This window comes from Patella vulgata, chromosome 7, assembly GCF_932274485.2.
Source record: "Patella vulgata chromosome 7, xgPatVulg1.2, whole genome shotgun sequence".
In the NCBI taxonomy this organism is placed as follows: domain Eukaryota; kingdom Metazoa; phylum Mollusca; class Gastropoda; family Patellidae; genus Patella; species Patella vulgata.
In genome coordinates this window covers 64641100-64668477 of record NC_065885.2, presented here as the reverse complement: position 1 = coordinate 64668477, position 27378 = coordinate 64641100, and the positions used below count along the sequence as shown (strand labels likewise).

At 38.0% G+C, this 27378-nt stretch overlaps 1 protein-coding gene across 2 annotated transcripts in view; it reads left to right on the top strand.

Annotated features, from left to right (window-relative positions):
- The window catches only part of LOC126827250 (uncharacterized), a 71446-nt gene that overhangs the window by 19554 nt on the left and 24514 nt on the right, over window positions 1-27378 (top strand). The window lies entirely within an intron of this gene.

Sequence of the window (27378 nt, the reverse complement as noted above, 5' to 3'; positions counted from 1 at the left end):
TGAAATGAAATGGAGTTTAACGTCCTACTGTTCTGTTCCTATGCTGGGCTAATGAAGACGGACATACGCCATACAGTGTGCTATGAGGGAAATTTTGCCCTGGCAGCGGCACTATCACCTACTCTTATATCGAATTCCAACTGTCAAGGGATCTTTTAAGTGCATTCGAATGTATACACGGGACCTCGGTTTTTTCGTCTCATCCGAAGGACTAGACAGCTGTCCTTGTCAGATTTAAACTTAAAGATGCATTATATAAGAGCTTCAAATTATATATTAATTAGACATTTATTCACTTGACAATCCTATAATCAACTCTCTAGGTCATCGGACAATGGATGGTTTAAATATTCAATGGATTAGAACATCTCGTCATTTGATAATTTAACGATAAAATGGTATTTAAAAAAAGGGATACTAGACAATCGAGATTGTCTTTCAAAACTTCAAACACAGAAAGGAACTAAACCTTTAATGTAATATTTTCCATAAAATTAGAAATTAAAAACACAGATTAGAATTCAATATTGGTACCTTTCAATCAGCGTAGCTGTTGTTATTTTGCCGGGGATCAAGGTGGCTAAATGGGTAAGACGCTGGCTCGATAGCCTTGAGGTCGGGCGTTCGAATCCCTGTATTGACCGATTTTCCGGCGTGGTTCCCCCTTGTCAGTGATGCAGGACGGAGGGCCTGACAAGGACCGCTGTCTAGTCATTCGGATGGAACGGTAAACCGAGGTCGCGTGTACACATTGGCATGCACGTAAGAGATCCCTTGATAGTTAGAATTGAATGTAAGAGTAGGCCCTAGTGTCGCTGTTCGGGCAAAATTTCCCTCATAGCACACTGTATGGCGTAGGACGTTAAACCCATTTCATTTCATTTCTGTTATTTTGCCTTTGTTTTCATCGCCATTTGTAATGAACAAGACAATACACTTTAATAATGGCTGATGGGTGGGACGATTTACCCAATACTACCCAATACCACCACAATACCCCCCCCCCCCCATATCACCACATACTACCCAATACTAAATCGTCCCGCGGATGACTGATTAACAAACGACAAAATATTACACTGAAAAAACACTTGTGTTGGATCTCAACACAAGTACTTGTGTTAAAACTAATCTACACAAGTTATGTGTTGTTTTGCATTGCATTAACACAAACTTGTGTCGATTTATAAAATCTTGTGTTTTTTTTCATATCATTAACACAAGTAATGTGTACCTTCCAAGATTTGTTTTCTTTTTAAAAAAAAACTCCATACAAAGTCTGAATTCGGGAGTCGTCAAGTTTTAAGAAAAGTAATAAAGGGCTTAATTCACATCTTGAAAATCACATGCTGTTCTTCACTGGAAGGGTGTGAGTACCAATTAATCAGACAATTGCCAGACAGACTTGAATGTTAATTGATGTTAAGTTGTCTGTAAAGTTAAAATGTCTGTCTTTTTTTATTGACCCAATAAACTGATAGATCAAATGAATATATAGTGTACATGTGATTTTCAGCACCCTGGTGTTTTCGAAAATTGATTCAATGTACAATGAACAAAAAAAATGAGTAAAACTCTTAATAATGTAATTGGTTGATGTAATCGAAATTGGACAGTATTGGTTAACTGAAAAGTAACCAATCAAATTTAATTGATCATCCACGTGTATCTCATAATCGACTTATTGATATAATGGTTCTCCAAGTTATCTATACTTTTTGTCTGCGATATCACTTCGGTGGAAGCGGACGTAAAATACAACTAACTAAGAAGAAGTATCTATACTTTAGTCATTGCGACAAATTCTTTCTTTGGTATTATATCAGCGACATTCGGTTAGATAGATGTAGTGAAGTTAGCATCAACAGGGTGCTTTAGCCGTGATATTTTAAAAAAAATTATAATGGTCACATAGAATACCAGACCGCAGGTTTGTAAATTTTTACAAAAAATAAAACCGTGTATTTAATTTAGCATGTATATATTGCTTCTATGTATATAATAATTCGTTCGGTTAAAACAGTCAGATTTAGAACTACTGCCACTGACTGCACCGGAAGTCTATTTATATAATGGCGCCACAAACAAATTTTTTTTGATGTGTTCTAAAAGTGTTCCGCTAATTCAGCAATCTAATGAATCTGTCTTAATTTTTCTGAAATCGTGCTTAATTATTATTAGCTAATCGGCGCTACACCGTTGTTCAAATACTTATAATTGCAAGAAACCCTCGACTAGGACCAGCAGGTAAGAATCTGTCTTGATTTTATAGTTATACCCGGTTGCAATTATTGGCCGCCATCTTTGATTTTTATAGACGTTCGGGCAAAAGGAGAAATGTATATCCAGACATGGACTATAGCTAGATACTAACTTTTGTGTTAGTTGTTTAGTTGAAATGTAATCTTATTTCTGTAAAAGAAAAAAACAACAACAAACAAATCAGCCTTTTTTTTTATATCAATGTCATCAATGTGTAGGCCTAATATTAGACTTTCAATGATTCACTAGTTTCTCTACAGTTTCGTTATTTTGTTTTTTCCAGTCATTGATGTTAGCATGTACTACACAAAGAAAAACAGGTAACAGAATTTCATTTCCTTATAATATATTTTTTTAATAATGGCCAATAATTGTTATTGTATGTAACACGAAAAGTATTTATCTCTGTAGAGAGAGGGCGAGTAAATGGGGTTTAAAGTTCACTAAATTCACTTGACACAAACTATGCCATTCATTTCCTTGTATTAAATTGGTCGAATCAAGTAGGTCCATGCTATATATATGTCCTAGAATCAAGTAGGACAGGTAGTCTTCTTCCGCCCTTTTTCTGAACACTGTCTCATTCTATTGCCATCTGTGTATGTTGTGTTATATTAATTCTGCATAATTAACTCTAGTTAACCTAGTTAACTCTATAATAATAAATGAATTTAATATATAAATAAATAAATAAAATATAAATAAACCAATAATATATTTGTAGTTTAATATGTTTTATCTTATCATTACAGGCAAAGCATGAAGCCAAAGGGAATGTTTTTACCAAGGCATGTTCCTCAATAGCGGAGAGAGTTTTATCCAGTGTCGGTTCTGCAGAAGAACCCATTCATAGCAGACCACCCATTGCAGCACTTCTAAGGTCGCTATAAAGAACCCGACAGACTCTGCGACCAAAAGATCCCACTGACGTGTCGTCAAGCGTAAGTACTCATGCAATTAAATACCCATGTATATAAGAATTTATTAACATGTAATTAAATGTACAATTTTATTTATTTATTAACATGTACTTAAATGTACTTTTTTATTTATTTTTTGTTTTAGCTTGACGCAGATTTCATCGATCATAGTGCACCGGGATTTTATCAAAAAAGAGTAAAAGTTGGGGAAAGGTGCCATCACATTTTTTGTACTGATAGACAGATGCAACTACTCGCACGCGCAAAAACTTGGTATATGGATGCAACTTTTCGGGTGGTGAACAAGCCATGGTCTCAGTGTTTTCCATACACGCCTTCATTAAGACTGGAGAGACCACCCGACAGTTACCATTGGTGTTTTGTGTAATGTCGGGTAAAAGCCAAGACGACTATTATAAGGTAAATAGCACTTACTGATTGAATTACTATTAATAGTAAAAAAGGACTATTATTTGGGACCTTGAAATTGTCACAAATGGGTCGCACTAACAGCGACATTTGTTTCAGGCATATTTGTTTCATCGGTGACACGTCTGGTGTCATGTGAATGCAACGACAACAGCCTGGTTGATTGATTTGTTGATTGGAGTTCAGATGTCTACATTAAAATCGACCACTTTCAGGTTGCCGTATTCACGGCCAGGCAAGACCGACTTGAAATTTCTAGAAATTTTTCTGGGGGAGACAGGCCCCAACAAACCCCCCGACGGTGCGTTTCACGACTTTGGCGCAAGACGGTGACCTTGAAGAGACGTCGAAAACCATTTAATAGACATAGTAAAAGTCATATCTTACGAGATTATCGCTGGTCTTGTCAGAAAATGCTATTTTATATATGACCAGTTTGTGTTTGAAAAATTTAATTATTTATTCTCCCACCATTAAAGCACACTAATTACGAAATATCGCTCTCAGAAACTCCATGGTTTCTTTTGCAATTTGTTTGGGGTAAGACGTTATATAAATAATATCAATCTGTCTACCACACAAATTTAACAGATACAAATGCATGTTATTCCACAGGTAGACAGACAGGGCCTCCTTTGAAGGGACTCAGTGAAGGGAACGCGGTTGGTTTAGAGTTTGTCTGACCCCTTTGAATATTTGCGTCTCATCTCCAATGAAAACAATCATGTTGCTCTCATGCTGTTCTCAACCAGAATCAAACATATATCGTACCTGAGATTTGTTAGCATGTTCCACACAACCCAACATTTATCGGCACCGGGATTAAGGGTGTATATCTTTGTTTCTAACGCTTATTGGGAATACGCCACGGAAACTACAATAAAAACTTATTTACAAAAACATTCTAAAGAGGGAAAACTGACATATTTCAAGCTTTACTGTATTTAAAGAAATAATTTAAATCAGCCGGCTGAAACCCCGTCTCCGCTATTTGTTCAGTCATTCTTTAGGTATAGTGCCAGTTTCCACCGACAATGATATTGCAAACAAGTGTCCAATCTATAAAAGCATACATTCCTACAAAATGTTTCTTTAGTCAAGTGAAACAATAAATACATAACTATGCGAGGGTGTGGTGAGTAAATTCGTGGTAACGTGAATAGGCTAATGTGACATAGAACAAGGTCACATTGATGTTGACAAATACGTAGGCAAATATGAACATCAACTAAAAAGATATGTAATGTAATTCAGCTGCAAGGTGATATATGCATATATGCAGCATAGATAATTAAAAGTTCTATTCAAGTTAAACCAACCGTATCTATTTATTTAAGTCTCACGTCGAGCTGAATACATTTTATGATTTATTTTCATCTATTGGTGGTTAACAGTGTGTAACTAAAAACTAAAATTGGATCTTATTATTGCCAATGATATAATGTACATGTAATAGCAAGTGTATATATACTATTCAAAAAAAGTAGGGGATATTTGATTTTTAAGTGTTATTAAAGTCACCTAATGAAACTGACGAAGAAACAAATGACAAAATGAAATGAAGTTCACATTCATCGATTTATTCCAAATGATCGTTAGACTAAGTAAGGCACAGACTGACCATTATAAGGGTAAAATGATACCCGGGGTCAAACAGCAAAGTTACCACAGCATCACAACCAAGTCAGTAACGGGTAAATCCTCCTCTGTTTGCCAAACAAGCATTGATCCGACGTGGCATACTCCTAATGAGACGTCTAAGGTCATTTTGGTCCAGATTGTCCCATTCCTGTTGCAACGCAGCAGCAAGTTCTTGGACATTGGCAGGACGTTGTTGACGTTGACGTAACCTCTGTCCAAGCATGTCCCAGACATGCTCGATGGGGGAGAGGTCGGGACTCAGTGCTGGCCAAGGTAATGTGGTGATGTTCTGTTGTTGGAGGTAACCTGTAACGATCCTGGCCCTGTGACATCTTGCGTTGTCATCCTGGAAGATGAAACGGCGGCCATGACGTCGTGCGAACGGCACAACATGGACTGCCAAGATGTTGTCCCGGTAGTACTGGCCTGTAACAACATGTAAAGCCGTTCTTCCAGCAACAGTGATGCCTCCCCACACCATAACAGAACCACACCCAAATCGATCATGTCTGATGACGTTAACGTCTTGGAAGCGTTCGTTTCGACGACGCCACACCCTCCTACGTCTGTCCAAAAAATCAACAGTGAACCTTGACTCATCTGAAAACATCACATTGCTCCAGCGTCGATTATCCCAGTGTTGACGATCCCTACACCAACGACGTCTTGCCTGAATGTGATGATCTCTCAAACAAGGGATCACGCGAGGACGTCGGGCGCGAAGGTGACCCCTATGCAGTCGATTCCGAATCGTCTGGCCACTCACTCTCACACCAGTGTCTGTTTGAAGACGAGCGCTGATCTGATTTGCTGTGATGACACGATTTCTCAAGGCCAAGGTACGGATAAATCGATCCTGGGCTTGAGTTGTCGCCCTTGGTCGACCTGAGCGTGGTCTGTCCTGTACAAATTGTGTACCACGGTATCTGGACCATAGCCTGCTTATGACAGACTGAGAAACATTCATCGTCCGCGCCACAACCGCCTGTGTTGTGCCGATCTGTAGCATGCCAAGGGCACGTAACCTTTCATTTTGGGTAAGCCAACGCATATCAAAATTTGTTTTCTGGTCACTAAAACAATTAAACTGATGTTTCCACTCTGGAATTCAATGCCACAATGACTGTAACATTCAAAGTCAGAGTCGTGCAAATCTTGGGTTGGACCCCCATGATGATCCCAAGCATCACCTGCATTCCATGCGGTAGCTATTGGTGCGTTTGGGCGTCACATGTAACTGGAAATGTTTCTTCTGTTAGGTTCTATAGTGACTTTTTTCGTAGTCATTTGCATATTTTAGTATTATGCCCCCAAAATCAAATATCCCCTACTTTTTTTGAATAGTATATATTTTTTGTTCAGTCTGTACACAGTAACATATCTGAGAACCATATTATTATCATTTCTGCCCAAGGCTCCCTGTGCCTTATAGTTAGCAGTGATACAAGGCAATTACCAATTTTCCATGTTCTTGGCCTGAAGAAATAAAATAATAAAAGTCAAGTTTTTATTATTATGCAAGTGGAAAAATACAATTATTCATAGTATGATTTGAATAAATACAACTGATTTGAAGTTGGAATTATTATTTGTCTAAGATGACTGGGCATTTACAAATTGAAATAGCTACTCTTCAATAAGAAAATACATTAATATTTTTCCCAATTCACCTGGATTTTATTGTAGGTCTTTGTACGTGAAATAGCTTTATTTAACGTCCGCTACCACCGAAGTGATATTGCAGAAAATTAACAAATTCGGATTCCCTTTTAAAGGAAATTGACTGCACTATTGCTGGATTGTATTATATAGGTCATGTCAGTTTTTTTCAAAATGGCGCCCAGAACACAAAACAAACATTGCAATTCAGGGCTGACTGGTGTCGAGGCTGTATCCGAAGAATGATTTTTTGAATATTTAATCACACAGAAACACAAGTATGCACATGCAGTTATGATATAATATTAAATTAGCTTACCTCAAATACCTCGAAATATACTGTTTGGTCAGTTTGTCCGCCCGCCATATTTCTATTAGTCACACATCCTTCGGCCAATTAAAATGGACGTATATTTTGTTTTAACCGAAACGAAAAATTTGCGTTATAAATAGTAAACGAGCTTGATTGACAGACCACTGCTAATGTTTTTTCGTGAAACGGTATAACACACGGCCGCCATTCTCGATGATTGACAACTCACACTTTTCCTCATCCACCAAAGAACCGTTAGGTTTCTTTGAACATACTGTAATAACATTGGGATTATCAGTTAATCAGCTTTAATAATCCCGCTTTGATCGTTGCCATTTCTTATATTTTCCACAAAAAAACTTTGCCTTGTACGCACTAATTTATCAATTCATATTGCCATCTACGACAAGCATGTCAACGTGCAGCTCACGGATTATCGTTAACAATTTCTAGGGGCTTGTAAAAAAAGATTGCATGTCGTGTAAATATTTATTTTGTTTTTTGTGTAGGTCATTATCAAATAAATTCATCAGCATATTATTCGTTTTAAATAAATATAAAACTTTTATAAGAAACGATGATTATCAAAGAACCTTAAGTGCAACTAATGTTTTATCGTTTGGTTGAGCCTTTTACTAACCACGTGATTCATGTTAATAAATATTTTCTTTCGTGTTTTGTTTGAATTGGCCTATTTCTAATAAATTATCCCGAGTCCCAAACGTCGTTAACCCGAGTCCCAAACGATGTATACCGGAGTCCCAAATGTCGTGGTCATATTTTTTTGAGTCCCAAATGATGTGAGTCCCAAATGACATGTAATCAACCTAGAGTTGTTGTTAGTGTTTGTCGGATAGATCCTTTATACTTACTGGCTCTAGGTAATTTCGAGGCTAATATTGTTCAATTTTATTTGAATGATTTGCTTGCGCGTACCGTAGGAGTGTATTAGAAACAGTGTTTGCGCAGGTTCGAGAACGGCTGAAGAACATGAAAACACTTTCATGAGAGAACGGTATCCATGGTAACAAGATGAATTAAATTCATACAATCTGTTACGATAACTTGTTTAGTATTTACTTCGCTATTAAGCATAATTTTGATAAATTATGACACCGTTTTACTCCTTTTCAATTCTTTGGATGACGATTACATCACCTTTTGATACGCTCTCGTCCGTAGGTTTGTCCATCGTCTACAGAACTGATTATTTTAAAATTGATATGTTGTTTATTTTAATGAGATGAATCCTATTTAATTTCAATAATTTCTGTTAGTTTCTTCTGGAGTTATGGCCCTTGTTTCACTTTGTGAAATTCATTTAAATCTTTTAAATTAGTGAAACGAAGACGTCTATTAAATTTCTGCGATTTCTATGAATAATGTCTACAGTTGTGGCCCTTGTTTCACTTTTTCGAACCTTGTGAACGCACGAACAACAGAATTATCATCCGATTTGTATGAAAATTGTATGCATTATTTAAATTAGTAAAACACAAAACAAAAAAATCTGTCAAATTTCAACAATTAAGGCCCTTGTTTCAGTTTGTAGAACCTTTGTAAACCCACAAACGACAAAAATTATAATCTTGTATGAAATTTTCTTGTAAATGCCCAAATTACCTACAAAAGAATGAATATGCGACAATCCCTGTTGACTGCGCAACCGATTAAACTGCTGTGGGCATATGTTTCGTTGCCTGGCAACCTAACTTACTTCATGTTATACTGGCCACATACTACATCCAATTTTCGAACGGTATTAAACTTCTAAATTAATAAATGCACCCATGATGCTGTTTTCTCAGCAGTTATCGATGCGTCGACCTTTGTAAACCCACAAACGACGAAAATTATAATCTTGTATGAAATTTTCTTGTAAATGCCCACATTACCTACAAAAGAATGAATATGCGACAATCCCTGTTGACTGCGCAAACGATTAAACTGCTGTGGGCATATGTTTCGTTGCCTGGCAACCTAACTTACTTGATGTTATACTGGCCACATACTACATCTAATTTTCGAACGGTATTAAACTTTTAAATTAATAAATGCACCCATGATGCTGTTTTCTCAGCAGTTATCGATACGTCGACCATGTTTGTTCTCCCTCACACCAGCTATGAAGTAGTGTGGGATTTGAGAACGGGAATGTGTTCGTGAACGTTCTCTGCACCGGAACGCCGTTTCGAATACACCCTAGGGGTATTTAGGAAAGGGAGGAAACCGGAGGACCCGGAGAAAACCCACAAGGCTGGACAGGCGACCCTATTCCTAGTCACATTCAAGTGGGGATTCACATAATAATGGCCTATTTCAAATAAGATATTTGCATATAAAGAAAGAAGGCTTACAGCCTCTTTCAAATGTGATATTTGCATATAAAGAAAGTACAAACTTAAATCGTCAGTGCTGGATAAACTAGCCAAAGGATTTGGCTGAATCAATTGGCGCTAAACTTCACCTAGTTTATCCACTGACATACGCCCGAATCAAACATGTTTGATATATTTGGCCGAATTGTATTTGAGTGGTGTGTCCGCTTCGCCGAAGCATTCGTCTGATTTTAGAATTCATTAGCCAATCACCACTCATTCATATCGATTGGGTATCGCAAACTAGCAGTCGAACTGTGACACGGGTGCTACAGCCAACAAATTCGAACTACCATACTATCGGCTTAAATGCACGCCAATGGGACCTCAGGTTTTGTGTTCCATCGAAACGACTAGAAATGAAATGAAATGGGGTTTAACGTCCTACTGTTTTGCTCCGAACTGGGCTAATGAAGACAGGCATACACCACACAGTGTGCTATGAGGGAAATTTTGCCCGGACAGCGGCACTGCGGTGTATCGAATTCCCACTGTCAAGGGATCTTTTACGTGCACGCCAACGTGTACACGGGACCTCGTTTTTTCATTTCATCCGAATGACTAGACAGCTGTCCTTGTCAGGCCCTCCGTCCTGCATCACTGACAAGGGGGAACCACGCCGGGAAATCTGGGTGAACTTTCTCGGCCAATGCAGGGATCGAACACCCGACCTCCAGGCTAGCGAGCCAGCGTCTTACCCACTTAGCCACCATGACGACTAAGCATGGAATCCATGCTGAAAAATTCAAATGAGCTTTCTCGGTCAACACTGGGAGCGAACACTCAACCTCATAGGTGTTTTTGGAGGGTGAGTGTTCAATTCTAATAGAAAATAATGTTGTTATGGTATTTTAGAATCTCACCATAATGTGTTTGACACAATAGGGCCCGGTTGGAGCTGATGTGACATAAAACTCCATTTCATTTCATTGTTTTGAAATTTAAAATTCAGTTTAGTATAGTAAATTTGTACACGTACATGTATGTACACAAACAGAATCTTACTTATGTCCAGATACATGTAGATATGACTGTCTCATCTGTGGGGGACCACGGTGGCCAAGTGGGTTAGACACTGGCTCGCATATTTTAAGGTCGCGGGTTTGCAGTAAGACATTGCAGTACGGAGGACTGGGCTAATGAAGTTGGGCATATGCCATACAGTGTGCTACGAGAGAAATTTTGCCGGGTACCGTGACCTTAAGGCCTTCTCTTGTATCAAATTCTAACTTCCAGGGGATCTTTTACATGCACACCAATGTGTACACGGGACCACGTTTTTTTTGTTTAATCTGAATGACTAGACAGCTGTCCTTGTCAGGCCCTCCGTCCTGCATCACTAACAAGAGGAAACCACGCCGGAAAATCTGGGTGAACTTTCTCGGCCAATGCAGGGATCGAACACCCGACCACCAGGCTAGCGAGCCAGCGTCTTACCCACTTAGCCACCATGACGACTAGACAGGGAATCCATGCTGAAAAATCCAAATGAGCTTTCTCGGTCAACACTGGGAGCGAACCCGCAACCTCCCGGGTAGCAAGCCAGTGCCTTACACACTAAGCCACATGGCTCTATTTTAATTACTGTGACTCTCCAGTCACATGACAAACAAGGGTTATTAAAACAGATTTTCACGCTTTAGGTAAGATCTTCGGGATTCAAATGGTTTTAGATATCACACAGTTTGTATATGGTAAGGTATCTTAAACAGTTAATTACATGTCACATATTCATATTTTTCAGTTTCCAAATTAGATGCCATAGCAAATCAAAGATCATATAATAAAATAAGTCAAAAAACCCAAATATGGGAAAAGAAAGAGCTGAAGAAATGGTGATTTGAGCACCTATGATTTCTCATAGGTGTTTTTGGAGGGTGAGTGTTCAATTCTAATAGAAAAGATTGTTGTTGTGGTATTTTAGAATCTCACCATAATGTGTTTGGCACAATATAGCCCGGTTGGAGCTGATGTGACATAAACCTCGATTTCATTTTAATATTTTGAAATTTAAAATTCAGTTTAGTATAGTAAAACTGTACACGTACATGTATGTGCACAGATAGAATCTTACTTATGTCCAGATACATGTAGATATGACTATCTCATCTGTGGGGACCCATGGTGACCAAGTGGGTTAGACACTGGTTTGCATATTTTAAGGTCGCGGGTTTGCAGTAAGACGATGCAGTACGGGGGGCCTTACAAGGACAGCTGTCTAGTCGTTCAGATTGAACAAAAAAACGTGGTCCCGTGTACACATTGGCGTGCATGTAAAAGAGCCCCTGGCAGTTAGAATTTGATACAAGAGTAGGCCTTAGGGTCACGGTACCCGGCAAAATTTCTCTCGTGGCACACTGTATGGCATATGCCCAACCTCATTAGCCCAGTCGAAGCTGAACAGTAGGACGCCAAACCCCATTTCATTTCATTTTTTTCATTTTGTTTCATCTGTGACAAAGCAAACCAACACATTACAATACAATTTAATTAAATTCAAACTTTCGTCTATTTAAATATTGAATCGATTTAAGTCAACTAAAACATAGTATGTTTTTTTTCTCAGTTAACTACATCAGAAAGATCAAGACAGTTGGAAATGGCTATTCATATTATGGAAACTTTTTCTCACAGAGCTTGATAATCAGGTAAAATGTAAGTAACATACATATTTGTATTTTTAATCATCAACTAGTTCTATACACTTGATTGGTAATCTAGTTATTCTTCTTGGGGCAATGCCTAGGACTCTCCTATTCAAGTCTTGGCATTCTTGATTTTTGACAATCACATCCATTGATTTTCTTCAAGTTGTGATAGACCCTATGTGTATTTTTACAGTAAATAGCAGTATAAAAATGGACAATATTTTACTTTTCAAATAGATTTTAATAGGTAATATCCAATTTGTTGTCGATGGAAATAAAATATAATAATCTGCCTGGGTCTGTTATTGGACAAGACACAATAAGTGTTACCCAAAGATGAAACAAAATAGAGACTCAGTCTCGATGTGGCAAAATAAATTGTTTATTTAAACATTGTGAACCATAAATAGTAAGAAAGTATTCTTATTGCCTACTTTTTACTTTTTAGGCTGGAAGATTATTTGATGTATGATAACAACAAGAGATCCCAAGCATCAATTTATTTTATAATTCTGGAAAAGAATGCATTTGACCCAATTTTTGAATATTTTTTTTTTGTTTTTACTGTTAAATATTCATCCCAAACACAATTAGATTTTAATTCTCTACAGAAATTTATGTATAATATAGAATGTAAAGTGACATATAAATCACTTAGAATTTGGTCGGAAATCATAAAGTATTTAATAGGCATAGTCTAGAAACCAAATGTAGATCAAATATACCCAGAATTACAAAAAACCTTGACCTACATTAAGTTGACTTTCCCTTGCTTATGAAATGAAATAGGGTTTAATATCCTACTTTTCTGTGTTATTATGGTGATTCTGCCCTACAACCTACTCTTATATCAAATATTTCAACTGTCAAGGTTGTTTCAGTGTAACAATGCAAAATGTGTGAAATGGACTAAACAGCCGTTCAGTTTGGACTGTTCAAGTATTTCTCCGAACATAATTTAAAAAATTACACGGAGGACATGTTTATACACGTTTATGACTACATGTCTTGTTGAATGTTGTAGCACCATGGGTCTTCTGTCTGACGTGGAGAGCGGGCATATGTCGGAAACCGGTCGCCACATCCTACGTACGACCCATGCATCTTTTCTTACTACATATTTCTGTAGCCTTGTGATCGTCTAGAATTTGTGTCTAGATGTCTTTACTTCTGCTTCTTAAGACGTTGTCTTACCAGGAATAAGAATGCGACAGTTTGCTTCTACATTTTATATATATATAGCTGAATACAGGTATACAAGCATAATAGATAACAATACTAGCTAAAACCATTTCTCTACCCTAGCCAGCCTCGTGGCGGCTGTCTAGGAACTCAGATGGAACGTGCGCGTTGCATCATAAGGTCTGTTATTGGGTCAACTGGCGTGGTTTCGATTGCCCGGTTGTATGTGACAACTAGTAGGGTTGCCTGTCCAACCTCGCGGGTTTTCTCTGGGTCCTCGTGTTTCCTCACACCACTAAAGACCCCTATGCACGCGAATTATTGAAATAAAATTGAACCATATGTAAGTCCCGAAATTACCTGGTGTGTGCCCCCAACCCCATAATAGTGTTATAATCAACAGACGTGTTAATATATAATCTCCTCTTGAATATGGGGTTGTATTAAAGATACATTATGGGAGATTAGATAAAGAGCTGGCAATTCTCACTATAATAGTTAAAAACTAGTTAATGTAAAGGGAATTTGCTGAAAATTTCAGTCAAATTGATCCAATCTGAACCGCGAATTTAGCGATTGAATTTTCGGTCTAGCCTCGATCATTAATAAAGTCAGTACGATAACAAAATATAGCCCTTTATAAAACTACTTTTGTTGTTTTAATGTGTCAAATACATCAATAAGAAACTATTTGTGCAAGGTTTTGTGTTTCTGGATCAAAGATGTTTCTCATAACAAGTGATTGAAAATTGAGTAAATTCTTAACTTACGTCTGAGAATGTTTTGTGATCTCGAAGACGTCATAATTTCGCGTGACGTCCTTAATTAGAAAGTTTATGTGTATCTTCGATAAGGACCATCCACAAAGCCCCCCCCCCACCGCCCGTCCGCCCCCCCGCCCCGCCCTCCCTCCACACACCCACCCGCCTGCCCTCCACACACCCACACACACCCACACACACACACCCACACACACATCCACCCCTACCGGGCCATATGGATTTCTTTCCAATGGATGTGGGTTTAATAAATGAGTTTAAAAGAGTTCACAATAACAGATATATTTCAGTGAATAAAAGTGTGGGTAAAGTTTACAAACAATATAAAATAAAAGAGTTTACGCAACCTCAATAAACTGTTTTGTCCATCAATTCCAAACGGCTCAACAGGATTTTTCTTTATACTTATGCGAACTTTTTTTTTCTCAGGAAACTGAACTTGTCCTTTGTCCTTTCAATGTTGATTAAAGATAATCCTTGCAATTCCAGCGTGGGGACGTTAAGAGAATACTTATCGAAATGTAGCCTAAATTAAAAAGTAAGTTTGATCAATATCAGGAGGTTAACATACCTAAAATAAAGGGAAGTAGGCCAACCTGAGTCAATACCAGGAAGTAGCTATAGGTGCAGGTCAAGGTCGTTTAAATTTTATATCCTGTGATCGTTTTACACATACAGGTGTTTAATTTTACAGTATTATACAGATTCGAATTGCACAAATTTAAATAATTTAAATATTTATGCAAGTTTTCCTACCGTGATCACAGTTCAAATTTTAGTAGACTCCATCTCCAAGTAATCTGTTAGAGATATGGCGCTTTGCTAATTTGATCACAGTCTCGATTTAAGTTAAATCCATCTCCAAGTAATCTGTTAGAGATATGGCGCTTTGCTAATTTGATCACAGTCTCGATTTAAGTTAAATCCATCTCCACTTAATCTGTAAGAGATATGGCATTTTACTACTTTGATCACGGTCCAGATTTTAGTTAAATCTATCTTCGGGTTATCTGTTAAGAGAATGAATGAATGAATGGGGTTTAATGTCCTACTTTTCTGTACCTATACTGGGATAATTAAGACGGGTATCTGTTAGACTCCCTGACCTTATAAATTACATATGGTCCATATAGACATATAATTACAGCGGGGTTCTGTTTTGGTCATTTTTTTAGTATCTAGTTCTTCTACATAGGCCTAATCTACTTACAATATAATACGAGTTTCTAAATAGTTTGTAATGGTATTATATTATATTATATTATGTGCTAAAGACCCCTTACGCGCTAGTGACGAGTGGACGTTACTCCTCGCCCCCCCCCCCTCTCTCTCTCTGGATAACTTTCCAAGATATTACAAACCCGTGATAATATACTTTACCTCTATAATACAAGCCTTTAGTAAATGATTTCAAAAATCCATATAATTGTCAGCTATGCGCCAATGAGTGAAAAGAGAAGGTAAATATTAAAATATTAATTATTTCGGTAATGTATCAATCGACCTGAATAGAAACTTATATTCTAGCTTTTAGGGACAACACCTTATATAAACAGAAAATATGCACAGGTTGTTGGCAAGATAAACTTAAAGCAGTTAAATATGAGAACTTGACTGCTGGGTATAAATTATGTCTCAAACTTCGGCCATCCGTTATGTAATAGGTTGTGGTGGTGGCTGTGTTGTCGGTATAATTAGAATGCCCCGGTTCGAATCTTAGTATGAGCATGATTTCTTAATAATTTTTTTTTTGAACGTCAAGACTATAATGATATGGTATTTGATGTATTATTATCAAATAATATTATTTATTCATTTAGTGTATGTATGATTTTTTAGAATGTAATTTACTCAATTCAAAAGCATTAGAGATTTAGAAACTACTGTCATAATTATTTTTAACAAACGTTTTCTTTTCTTGATATGTTGTTTTTTCTGACGAATGCTTCGAATGTTTAGGTTTTTTTTTTCGTTGCTGTTGTTTTTTTGTTTTTTTTTATCAAATTTACAATGTTTAATGTTTTAAAAATGTTTTAAGTTATTAATTCATTGGTCTTACTCAATGTGTCAATTGAGTTTATATTACCAGGAAAATAAAACTCTATTAAATAATAAGATAAATGACTGCGAAAATTTCTCTCAGTTGGTCTTTTACAAAAAGCTTCTTTTCCAGTTTTGATGTGGCTGTAGTCCAGAAAAGAAGCGTGTTGCTCAGGCCATTTTTTAAGGGAATATGAAACATGAGGTGTAGTGTCGGGCGGGCGGGGGGGGGGGGGTGTATACCTTAGAGTGGCGTATACCTGAGTAGTATCTGGGGAGGGGCGTAGACAGTTGTCAGAGAAAGATTTCAAACACTGTGTCGGTTGCTAGAAATCTACTAGCTGCGCTTTAGATCATAGGGTTTGTCATTTGAGTCAAGTGGCGTGGTTTTGATTCCACACTAGTAGGGTCGCATGCCTAACCTCATTGGTTTTTGTCCGGGTATTCCAGTTTTCTCGGGGGGTTGGGTGGCTGAATGGTTAGCACGTGCGCGCTGTACCATAAAGTCTGTCATTGAGTCAACTGGCGTGGTTTCAAATCCCCGGTTGTACGTGGCAAGGAGTAGGGTCGCCTGTCCAACCTCGTTGGTTTTCTCCGGGTCCTCCGGTTTCCTCCCACTGCTAAAGACCCCTACGCGCAAGCGAATTATTGAAATAAAATTAAACCATGTGTTAGTCCCGAAATGACCTAGTTTGTGTCGAGTGGAGGTTAAACCCCATTTCTCTCTCTCTCTCTCTCTCCAGTTTTCTCCCACCAATGCCTGGTGACAATGAGTAAGCGGGTAACAATACTCATGCGCCACTACCACAGTGACTTTTGCGCCACTTTTGCCATCACCTTTTCTCCTGAAATCAAGATTGGATTTTTTTGCAAAGCAAAAAACAATTCTTCATACTCAAATAAAAAGTAACACCACTTTCATTTTTCAAGTGGACGAAATTTAAGTTTGTTTGATCCGAAAGAGTGGATGCGAAGGAATCGTGGTGTATTTTTGCGCCACAATGTCTCGGCCGTACTCAACCTAAAATGACCATCACAAGGTCCCTGCCCCCCACTGATAAAAGGTCCCCCGGCGCAAGCAATACAACTGTACCGTATGTAAGTCCCGTAATTACCTCTGTATTGAGTGGACATTAAACCCCATCTCTCTCAAAGTTTCCCACCCACCCTTTCCGAAAACATTGTTTACGCGATTGAGGCTACAGTTTTTATTGGATTTTTTTTTTAATTTGGTGTGAAGCATTAGGACTGTGAGAGGATGAATCCTATAGATTTCAAACTTGGTGTCAAACACTGGTATCGGAGAGGCAGAACACTGTTGATTTTCAGCATTCTAGGACTCGCGTGTCCGGAAAGCTTGTGAATACGATTGAAATTAAGGATCCTTGTCGAATTTGGTCAACATCCAAGTTTTCCTTTCAGATAAGCTGGTGTCTATGGGTATCTTTTTGTCGAGACAGCTGCTGTGAGGGCGTGTTTGCACGCTGTTGTGTTGTGTAATACAATACAATGTACACATTGGTGTGGACGTAAACGAACTCTTGACGGTTGGAATTCGACATACGAGTAGGCTGTAGTGCCGCTGTTTGGGCAAAATTTCTCCCATGTACACTGTAAGCTGTATACACATCTTCAAGAGCCCAGTCGGTGCAGAAAAATAGAAAGTTAAACCCCAGTTCATTTCATTTATTTACAGCGTCCTGTGAAATCTGGGATTAACCCTTAAAGTGATGTAAAATTTGTAACTCCATAATGTTTTCAACCGATGACAGAAAAATACATGATTTAATTAATTAATAAAAATACCCGGCCTTGGCCGGAGGCTTAATAAGTATAGATTAAAATGAAATCACATTAGGAAGCGGAATTATTTTTAATATATGTTATCCACGGAAATATTGTTTTGTAAAACACTAACAGTTAAAGAGAAAATATAGCTCGGGGATTTACTACATATTTTGGAATGACATTAGAAAAAGTGTCATAAACTATATACACCGAGTAGCCTAAATATACTCTCCAAGAAAAATACATGGGGTTTCACAGTCACTGCTAATAAATATAAAAAATCGTAATGGAGGTCGATGTACCTTATGGCAGGACATGCTGTCCTGAGTAACATAAATAATTGGAAACAGGCTATGGGGGTTCTGGACGGGTGGGTATTAATTAGTTTAAAAATTGTTCCGGGAACAAGCCTCCCAGTAGGCTAGCGCATTTTGGTTCGCTAAGCTGACGCCCCCCCCCCCCCCTAACACACACACACACACACACACCACACCACACTACATAAACTGATTCCAACTAAAATAGTATTGACATGAGAGAAACTGATGCTTGTAGAGGTTCGTGTTGCCATGGTTACTGGTAATTAAACATCATAATATAGTTTCTCCTTTCCTCGTTATACTGGAGCCATCACATTACTAAGTATACCTTTGTCGTGGACATTTCATAATATGGCTACCTAATAATATATTATTACATACATACTTGAATTACTTTAATTAACAAGTTAAAGGAGCTAAACCTCTAACTCTGTATTTTCCATAATATTAAGGGAGCTAAACCTCTAACTTAGTATTTTCTATAATATTAAGGGAGCTAAACCTCTACTCGCCACAAAGTAGGTCATTTCGGGACTAACATATGGTTCAATTTTATTTCAATAATTCGCTTGCGCGTAGGGGTCTTTAACAGTCGGAGGAAACCGGAGGGACCGGAGAAAACTCACGAGATTGGGCAGGCGACCCTACTCCTTGTCACGTACAACCGGGGAATTAAAACTAAATGACAGACCTTATGATACAGCGCGCACGTGCTAATCATTCTCCCCCCACCCTCCCCCGTGCTACGTGTCGGTGACAAATAGATAAAAAGTTATTTTAATTTCATCATAAATATATATTTGAGAACTGCAAAGGAAGACAACTCTGCTTGTGAGAAGGAGGCAGACCACGATTAATTTTCACCTTCAACTGAATTATCAGTGAAATAAAATTCGATCGTTTGTCTGTTGTCGCTCGTTACTTCAGTCAGTTATATAGAAGGACAACTCGTGTTTGTCATGTTTGACGTCACTTCCCGTTTCTTCACGTGCTTGTTACACATCTCCCGTAGCAATGATCTCTGTGTTAAAATTATATTTGGGATGTATTTAACGAGGTCTATCACATATTTTATAATGACTGACACCAATATTGTCCTTTAATTCTGGCCTCTTTGCCCACCTCCAACTTTTACCCACATTTTCGTTGGACTGAATGCTTTTCACCACAGACAGAGAAACAAATGGCCATGTCTTTGCACTAAAATTTGTACGAGGTTGACCACCAAAATTTTGAGATACACAAACTTGAAGAAGCATACTAAAAACATGTAACTAGTTGCCGTACATATCCCCGTAGCCAACCTGATAACCCCGTTATCCTTCCGCCTCAAAATCATGAATATTTACCAAAACCTGGCGAAAAATGTTAACTCAAACCCTCTTCATCCATTCTAGACGAAAGAATTAACAAAAATTGGCATGCAAAAGGGGAGAAAAGCGACACAGAGAGAATTGCTATAAATAGACTAATGACAATTTGTGGGTACCGAGATGGTGAAATTTAATGGTGGTCTGCCTCCTATATCGTTTTATAAGTTCATATATCATCAAAATTCTTTTCTTCATAGCTTCACATTTATTTTTGCAACAATATTATAATACAGAATCACAAAAAAGTAATTACTGCAGAAACGGTGGCCCTTTAAAGTTGTGTACTGTTTTGTATACCAGATTGCAGCTCCGGTCCATGGCCTTTTGTTCTAGAATTGAAGATTCTTTCTTAAGTTTGTCAAAATGTGAGTTCTGCGAAAAGATTTAAAGAGTTTCAAACAATTCACATAAAAAATATTCAAATTATTGGAATATTTTTCAAAAATTGGCTTTCTGATGATGGAATATGGCTAATACCCATATTCTTCTATCCCTGGGTCCGTATTCAAAGGAAATCTTAAGTCTAAGATAGACTAGATTTCACTTAAATATACGTAACTTCCAGTAAGTTAAGGGTAAGTGGTATTCAAAGGCAGTGTTAAGTATCGAATTTTACCTTAAAGTTAGGCGGCCTTAACTTATAAGTGTTTAGTCCTTTAGTGGTATTCAAGGGCCAGTTTAAGTGAGAACAATCCACTTAAATTTAAGTGACCTATGGAAGGTACCTTAAAGTTGAGTCAGATTATAATGACTTCTTTTTACCGGAATACATAATGTAGTAGCATGCCCATAATGGCGATTTTAAAAGTAAGGATGAGATTGAAATAAAGACAATGTGGCTGAGCGTTGCTGGTCGCAATCTTTTTTTTTTTCATTATCAGCTTTGATTTTGCAGAGCCATGATTGTATAAGGTTACTACCACCGAAATGATCTAGTTTTTTTCCCGATCATCTATCATGTTCGTATTGCTTAATCATTTATGTTTTCCACGACTGCCATATAATAAAGTTTGATGCGTTAAATTTATTTGTAAATTTGATATCGAGATGACATTCAATTGTAGATTTCAGCAAATATTAATACGGCCGCGAGAAGCAAGGCGTGGTTTATTTTTTACAATTCATTCCCATACATATTTGAAGTTTTGATTGCTACATGTTCTTGTCTTTGTTTGTATAAATTTACAAATATATGATGATGACTGCTGACCGAAGCGTGCCACCAAATGATTTACAATTAATTTCTTGTGTTACCTATTTCGTTTTAATCAGTAGTATTCATTCGGGAAGAAAAGGGCGCCACGTGCATCTTTTGTACACGCAATGTACCGTCATGGCCAGGCCATGAAATGAAATGGGGTTTAACGTCCTACTGTTTTGCTCCGAACTGGGCTAACGAAGACGGGCATACGCCATACAGTGTGCTATAAGGGAAATTTTGCCCGGACAGCGGCACTACGGCCTACTCTTATATCGAATTCCAACTGTCAAGGGATCTTTTACGTGCACGCCAATGTGTACACGGGACCTCGGTTTTTCGTCTCATCCGAATGACTAGACAGCTGTCCTTGTCAGGCCCTCCGTCCTGCATCACTGACAAGGGGGAGCCAGGCCATTGGGATTCTAAAGCGTAGGAACTGACAAAATTTATTTGTTTAATTTCTCAAATGATAGATTGATAAACAAGCCCGAATTATTTGTTCAGTTTAACTTTAAAGCCAAAATCCCTGCGTATTGCTAATAATGTTGTTTTTTAATTTTTATTCGTTATAAATTGTTAAAATAATAAAGTTTATAATATCCATCATTATACTACCACTATTCGATAACTGCTATTGTTTTTGAAAAACATTCAAAGGAAACATCTGTTCGGTATGGTGGCTGATAGTGGCCATGTTAAATCTCGCCCTTTTCAAAGCGCGACAACACGACATCACGACAGTATTGACGCAATCATACGACACTTAACTCTGTCGTATCATCGTGTTATTTTTATCGTAACGTCGAGATGTCGACTTATTGTCCTAGTCTCTTTCTACAAGTCACAAAAAAATACAGCTGTACTCATTACATCAGATACATATACATAGATACATATAAATAAGACTCGTCAAAAGAGATAATAGGAAAACGTTGATTCGTTTTCTAAAAAAAAATGAAACATTTTGCGCCCAAAATTGAATTATATTTGGTATTACATTCAAAAAATCTAGAATCATAATAGCAGGACAAAAGTGAGTCAGCTATGTTAATTCCTTGAATAAGAAGTGGTGTCGGTAGGTATCGAACAAGTATGCATTGCCTCGTGTACGACACCCACCAATACTTATAGATTACTGAAGCGATAGTTTAGAAGCGATTTCAGAAGATTTCCAATTTATTTTATTAGAGTGGGAAGGGGATTATATAAAACCTCAAATCAGACCACATAAAATCACCGCATTGGTGTAGCACGCCATCCCAATAAGTGCAGGGGAGGTTTTTTATGAGGTGAAGAAAGCGATTTGCAGCTGTTATTGACCTTATCGCATATTCATCCGTTTGGCATCACTAATGGGATCGGGGCCTAGATGATTAAAAATAGGCCCAGTATTGCCTTCAGCTATGAACACACTCCGAAAGTCCCCTACGCACCCCCCCCCCCCCCTCTTATTTTGTTTAACAAATAATTTCGGAATCAATAAAATGGTAGGTCCCTATCAATGATGTTTGACACGACTGGAAATTAATGTGTCTAAAATTGATTAAACAACATAGGGTAGTAAATATTACATTTTGAATCCGTATCAATGATACATTTAGGGTAGTAAATATTACATTTTGAATCCGTATCAATGATACATTTACTCAAAATGTTCCTTCCAATGGATCACCATTTAACTTGAAAACAAGGGAAGCAGCCGATCGAAGAAAAAAAGATTTTAAAAAACAAGTTTCAATATGATAGTAGTGGTTCGGTCATGCATTTACATCTGTGGGTGTCATCCTTTCTTTGAAAGTAATGATTGTGCCAGATTTGAACAAAGTCCATCTAGATTCGCGGCCTGTAGGAAAAGTGTTGACAGATAAAACGTAAAAAAAAACAGACCTATAAAAATATATTTTCTAAAACTATTTTAATTTTGAAATTATATTATTTTCACATGTGCTAAGTGTTTTAGTGAATAGTTATAGAAAGGGTCTTGTAGATTAAGACTATAGCGCATGTGCACTGTGCAGTTTTAAACTTCCGAGACGACAAGTCGACAAGTCGATGATACGACGGCACGACAAAATCACACGATCTTACGATAAAATCGGGCGATCTTACGACAGAACAAACTGTCGTAAGATCGTCTGATTTTGTCGTATCATCGACCTTATTTTGTCGTGCTGTCGTATCATCGACTTATCGCCACGACAAGTCGATGATACGACGGTACGACAAAACACTAAACTGTCGTATCATCGACTTGTCGTCTCGGAAGTTTAAAACTGCACATGCGCTATAGTCTTTATCTACAAGACCCTTCTATAAATATTCGCTAAAACACTTAGCACATGTGAAAACAATATAATTTCAAAGTTAAAAGAGTTTAAGAAAATATATTTTTATAGGTCTGGGGTTTTTGTTTTTTTTGTTTTTTTTACATTTGATCTGTCAACACTCTACCTACAGGCCGCGAATCTAGATGGAATTTGTTCAAATTTGGCACAATCATTACTTTCAAAGAAAGGATGGCACTCTCGGAGGTAAATGCATGACCGAAGCACTACTGTCACATTGAAACCTGTTTTTTTTTTTAAAAAAATCTGTTTTCTTCGATCGACTGTTTCCCTTGTTTCAAGTTAAATGATGATCTATTGGAAAGAACGTATTGAGTAAATCTACGCTATCACTAAGACGGATTCAATATGTAATATTTCTCATTACTACCTATGTTGTTTAATCAATGCTATACATGTTATTTTTCAGTCGTATCAAACATCATTGATATCATTTTATTGATTCTGAAATTATTTGTAAAACAAAATAAGAGACGTGGGGGGGGGGGGGCGTATGAGGCTTTCATAGTGTGTAATCATCTAGGCCTCGATCCATTGTTTTTGGTGCTTGATATTTTGCGGGGGAGTCGCAGTGTCTAGGCAGGTAAGACGTTGGTTCGGTAACCCGAAAGCTGGGTGTTCGATCCCTTCATTGGACGAGAAAGTTCATCCAGATTTTCCGACGAGGTCTTGTCAGTTGTGCTGGACAGAGGGCCTGGCACGTAAAATATCCCTTGGTAGTTGGAATTCGATATAATGGTAGGCCATAGTGCGCTGTCCTGGCAAAATTTCGCTCATAGTATGGCGTATGCCCGTCTTCAATATGACAGTACTGGTTCGGTCATGTATTTACACCCGAGAGTATCATCCTTTCAGAGGATCGCGTGGCTACGTGGGCAAGACGCTGGCTAGCTAGCCTGGAGGTCGGGTGTTCGATCCCACACTGATCAGAAGTGAATATTCGCTAGGCCTCTGATAAGAATGACATCGATGCGACTTAATGAGTCCCCAATATTAACATTATTCCTCCGACAAATTTAATTCTAAAAAATTTTTTTTTATGTATTAGAAAAATAAATAAAGACATTTGAAGTATTTGTAGGTAAAAAATATTTCCTATGTAGCGTAAATGGGTATTAAAATGAGTAAAAGGCATCATTCTACCCGAAGCAGTTACGTCTTATATAAACAATGCACGCGCCATTGGTCCAATGATTGACACCGCGTGACATGATTGCATGTGTTAAAAACAGTCATCTTTTACAGAGATATTAGACGACTTTTTTCACAGATTGGTTCGATCCCTGCATTGGCCGACAAAATTCATCAAGATTTACCGGCGTGGTTCCCCCTTGTCAGTGATGCGGGACGGAGGGCCTGACAATGACAGCTGTCTAGTCGTTCGGATGGGACGAAACACCGAGGTCCCGTGTACACATTGGCGTGCACGTAAAAGATCCCTTGGCAGTTGGATTTCGATATAAGAGCGGGCCGTAGCGCCGCTTCCCGGGCAAAATTCCCTCATAGCACACTGTATGGCGTATGCCCGTCGTCTTTAGCCCAGTTTAGGAGAGAACAGTAGGACGTTAAACTCCATCTCATTTCATTTCATGCCATCCTGTCTTTGAAAGTAATGATTATGCCAAATTTGAACATCTAGTTCCGCAGTCTGTAGTTATACCAGAGGGTTGACAGATAACACCTTAAAAAAAACAGATCTATGAAAATATATTTTCTAAACCTTTTTTAATTTTGAAATTATATTGTTTTCACGTGTGATAAGTGTTTTAGCGAATAGTTGTAGAAAGGGTCTTGTAGATTAAGACTATAGCGCATGTGCAGTTTCAAACTTCCGAAACGACAAGTCGACAAGTCGATGATACGACAGTTTGGTTTTGTCGTATCATCGACTTGTCGACTTGTCGTCTCGGAAGTTTGAAACTGCACATGCGCTATAGTCTTAATCTACAAGACCCTTTCTGTAACTACATGTATTCGCTGAAACACTTAGCACACGCGAAAACAATATTATTTCAAAATTAAAAGAGTTTTAGAAATATATTTTTATAGGTCTGGTTTTTTCTTTGTTTTTTTGTACGTTTGATCTGTCAACACTCTCTACCTATAGGCCGCGAATGTAAACTGACTTTGTTCAAATTTGGCACAATCATTACTTTCAAAGAAAGCATGACACTCTCGAATGTAAATGCATGACCGAATCACTACTGTCATATTGAAATGTGTGTGTTTTTAAATCTTTTTCTTGATCGCTGCTTTCCTTGTTTCATGTTAAATGATGATCCATTGGAAGGAACATATTGAGTAAATGTACGTTATCACTGATACGGATTCAATATGTAATAATATTTCTCATGTTTAATCAATTTTTGACATATTATTTTCCAGTTGTATCAAACATCATTGATACCATTTTATTGATTCTGGAATTATTTGTAAAACTAAATAAGAGACGTGGGGTGGGGTATGAGGCTTTTAGAGTGTATTCATAGTTGAAGATATTACTTGGCCTTTTTTTACTCATTTAGGCCCCAATCCCATCAGTGATGTCAAACGGATGCAAGCCTATATGCGATAAGGTCAATAACGGCTGCGAATCGTTTACTCCACCTCATAAAAAAACTCCTGCATCTATTTGGGTGATGTGGGGGGGGGGGGGTATGAGGCTTTTAGAGTGTGTTCATAGTTGAAGATATTACTGGGCCTATTTTTACTCATCTAGGCCTCAATCCCATTAGTGATGTCAAATGGGGGAGAGAGAGAGAGAGAGAGAGAGGGAGAGAGAGAGAGAGAGAGGGGTTTAACGTCCACTCGACACAAATTAGGTCATTTCGGGACTAACATATGGTTTAATTTTATTTCAATAAATCGTTTGCGCGTAGGGGTCTTTAGCAGTGGGAGGAAACCGGAGGACCCGGAGAAAACCCACGAGGTTGACAGGCGACCCTACACCTTGTCACGTACAACCGGGGATTCAAAACCACGCCAGTTGACTCAATGACAGGCTGTGAATCGTTTTCTCCACCTCATTCAAAAAAAAAAAAGACTCCTGCAACTATTGGGGTGACGTGCTGCACTATGATAATGCTGTGATTTTAAAGAATGTGACCCGATTTGGTTTTTTTACAATCCCCTTCCCACCCTGTCTTCTGAAATCATTTTTAAACTATCGCTCCAGTCATTTATAAATATTGGTGGGTGTCGTACACATGGCAATGAATGCTTACTTGTGTGATACCCCCCGACACCACTTTTTCTTCAAGGAATTAACTTAGTTAACTCACTTTGGTCCTGCTATTGTAATTCTAGATTTTTTAAATATAATACCAAATATAATTCACTTGTGGACACAAAATGTTTCATTATTTTGAGAAAACAAATAATTAATCAACGTTTTCCTACTATCTCTTTTATATTTATCAAATCTACTACTTAGGCCTATATATGATGTAATGAGTACAGCTGTATTTTTGTGACTTGTAGAAAGAGACTAGGACAATAAGTCGACATCTCGACGTTACGATAAAAATAACACGATGATACGACAGAATAAAGTGTCGTATGATTGCGTCAATACTGTCGTGATGTCGTGTTGTCGCGTTATGAAAAGGGCGAGATTTAACATGGCCACTATCAGCCACCATAGTTCGGTAACTGGTGCGTACTATTATAATTGATCCTAGCCACGGTAGCTGGGTGGTTAAGACGCTGGCTCACTAGCCTGGAGGTCGGGTGTTCGATCCCTGCATTGGCCGAGAACGTTCATCTGGATTTTCCGACGTGGTTTTCCCTTGTCAGTGGTGCAGAACGGAGGGTCTGACAAGGACAGCTGTCTAGTCCTTCGGATGAGACGAAAAACCGAGGTCCCGTGTATACATTGGAATGCACGTAAAAGATCCCTTGGCAGTTGGAATTCGATATAAGAGTAGGCGATAGTGCCGCTGTCCGGGCAAATTTTCCCTCATAGCACACTGTATGGCGTATGCCCGTCTTCATTAGCCCAGGTTAGGAGCAGAACAGTAGGACGTTAAACCCCATTTCATTTCATTTCAGATTATAGTCATACTATTTTTGTGCGTTACAATATAATATTTCGATATACA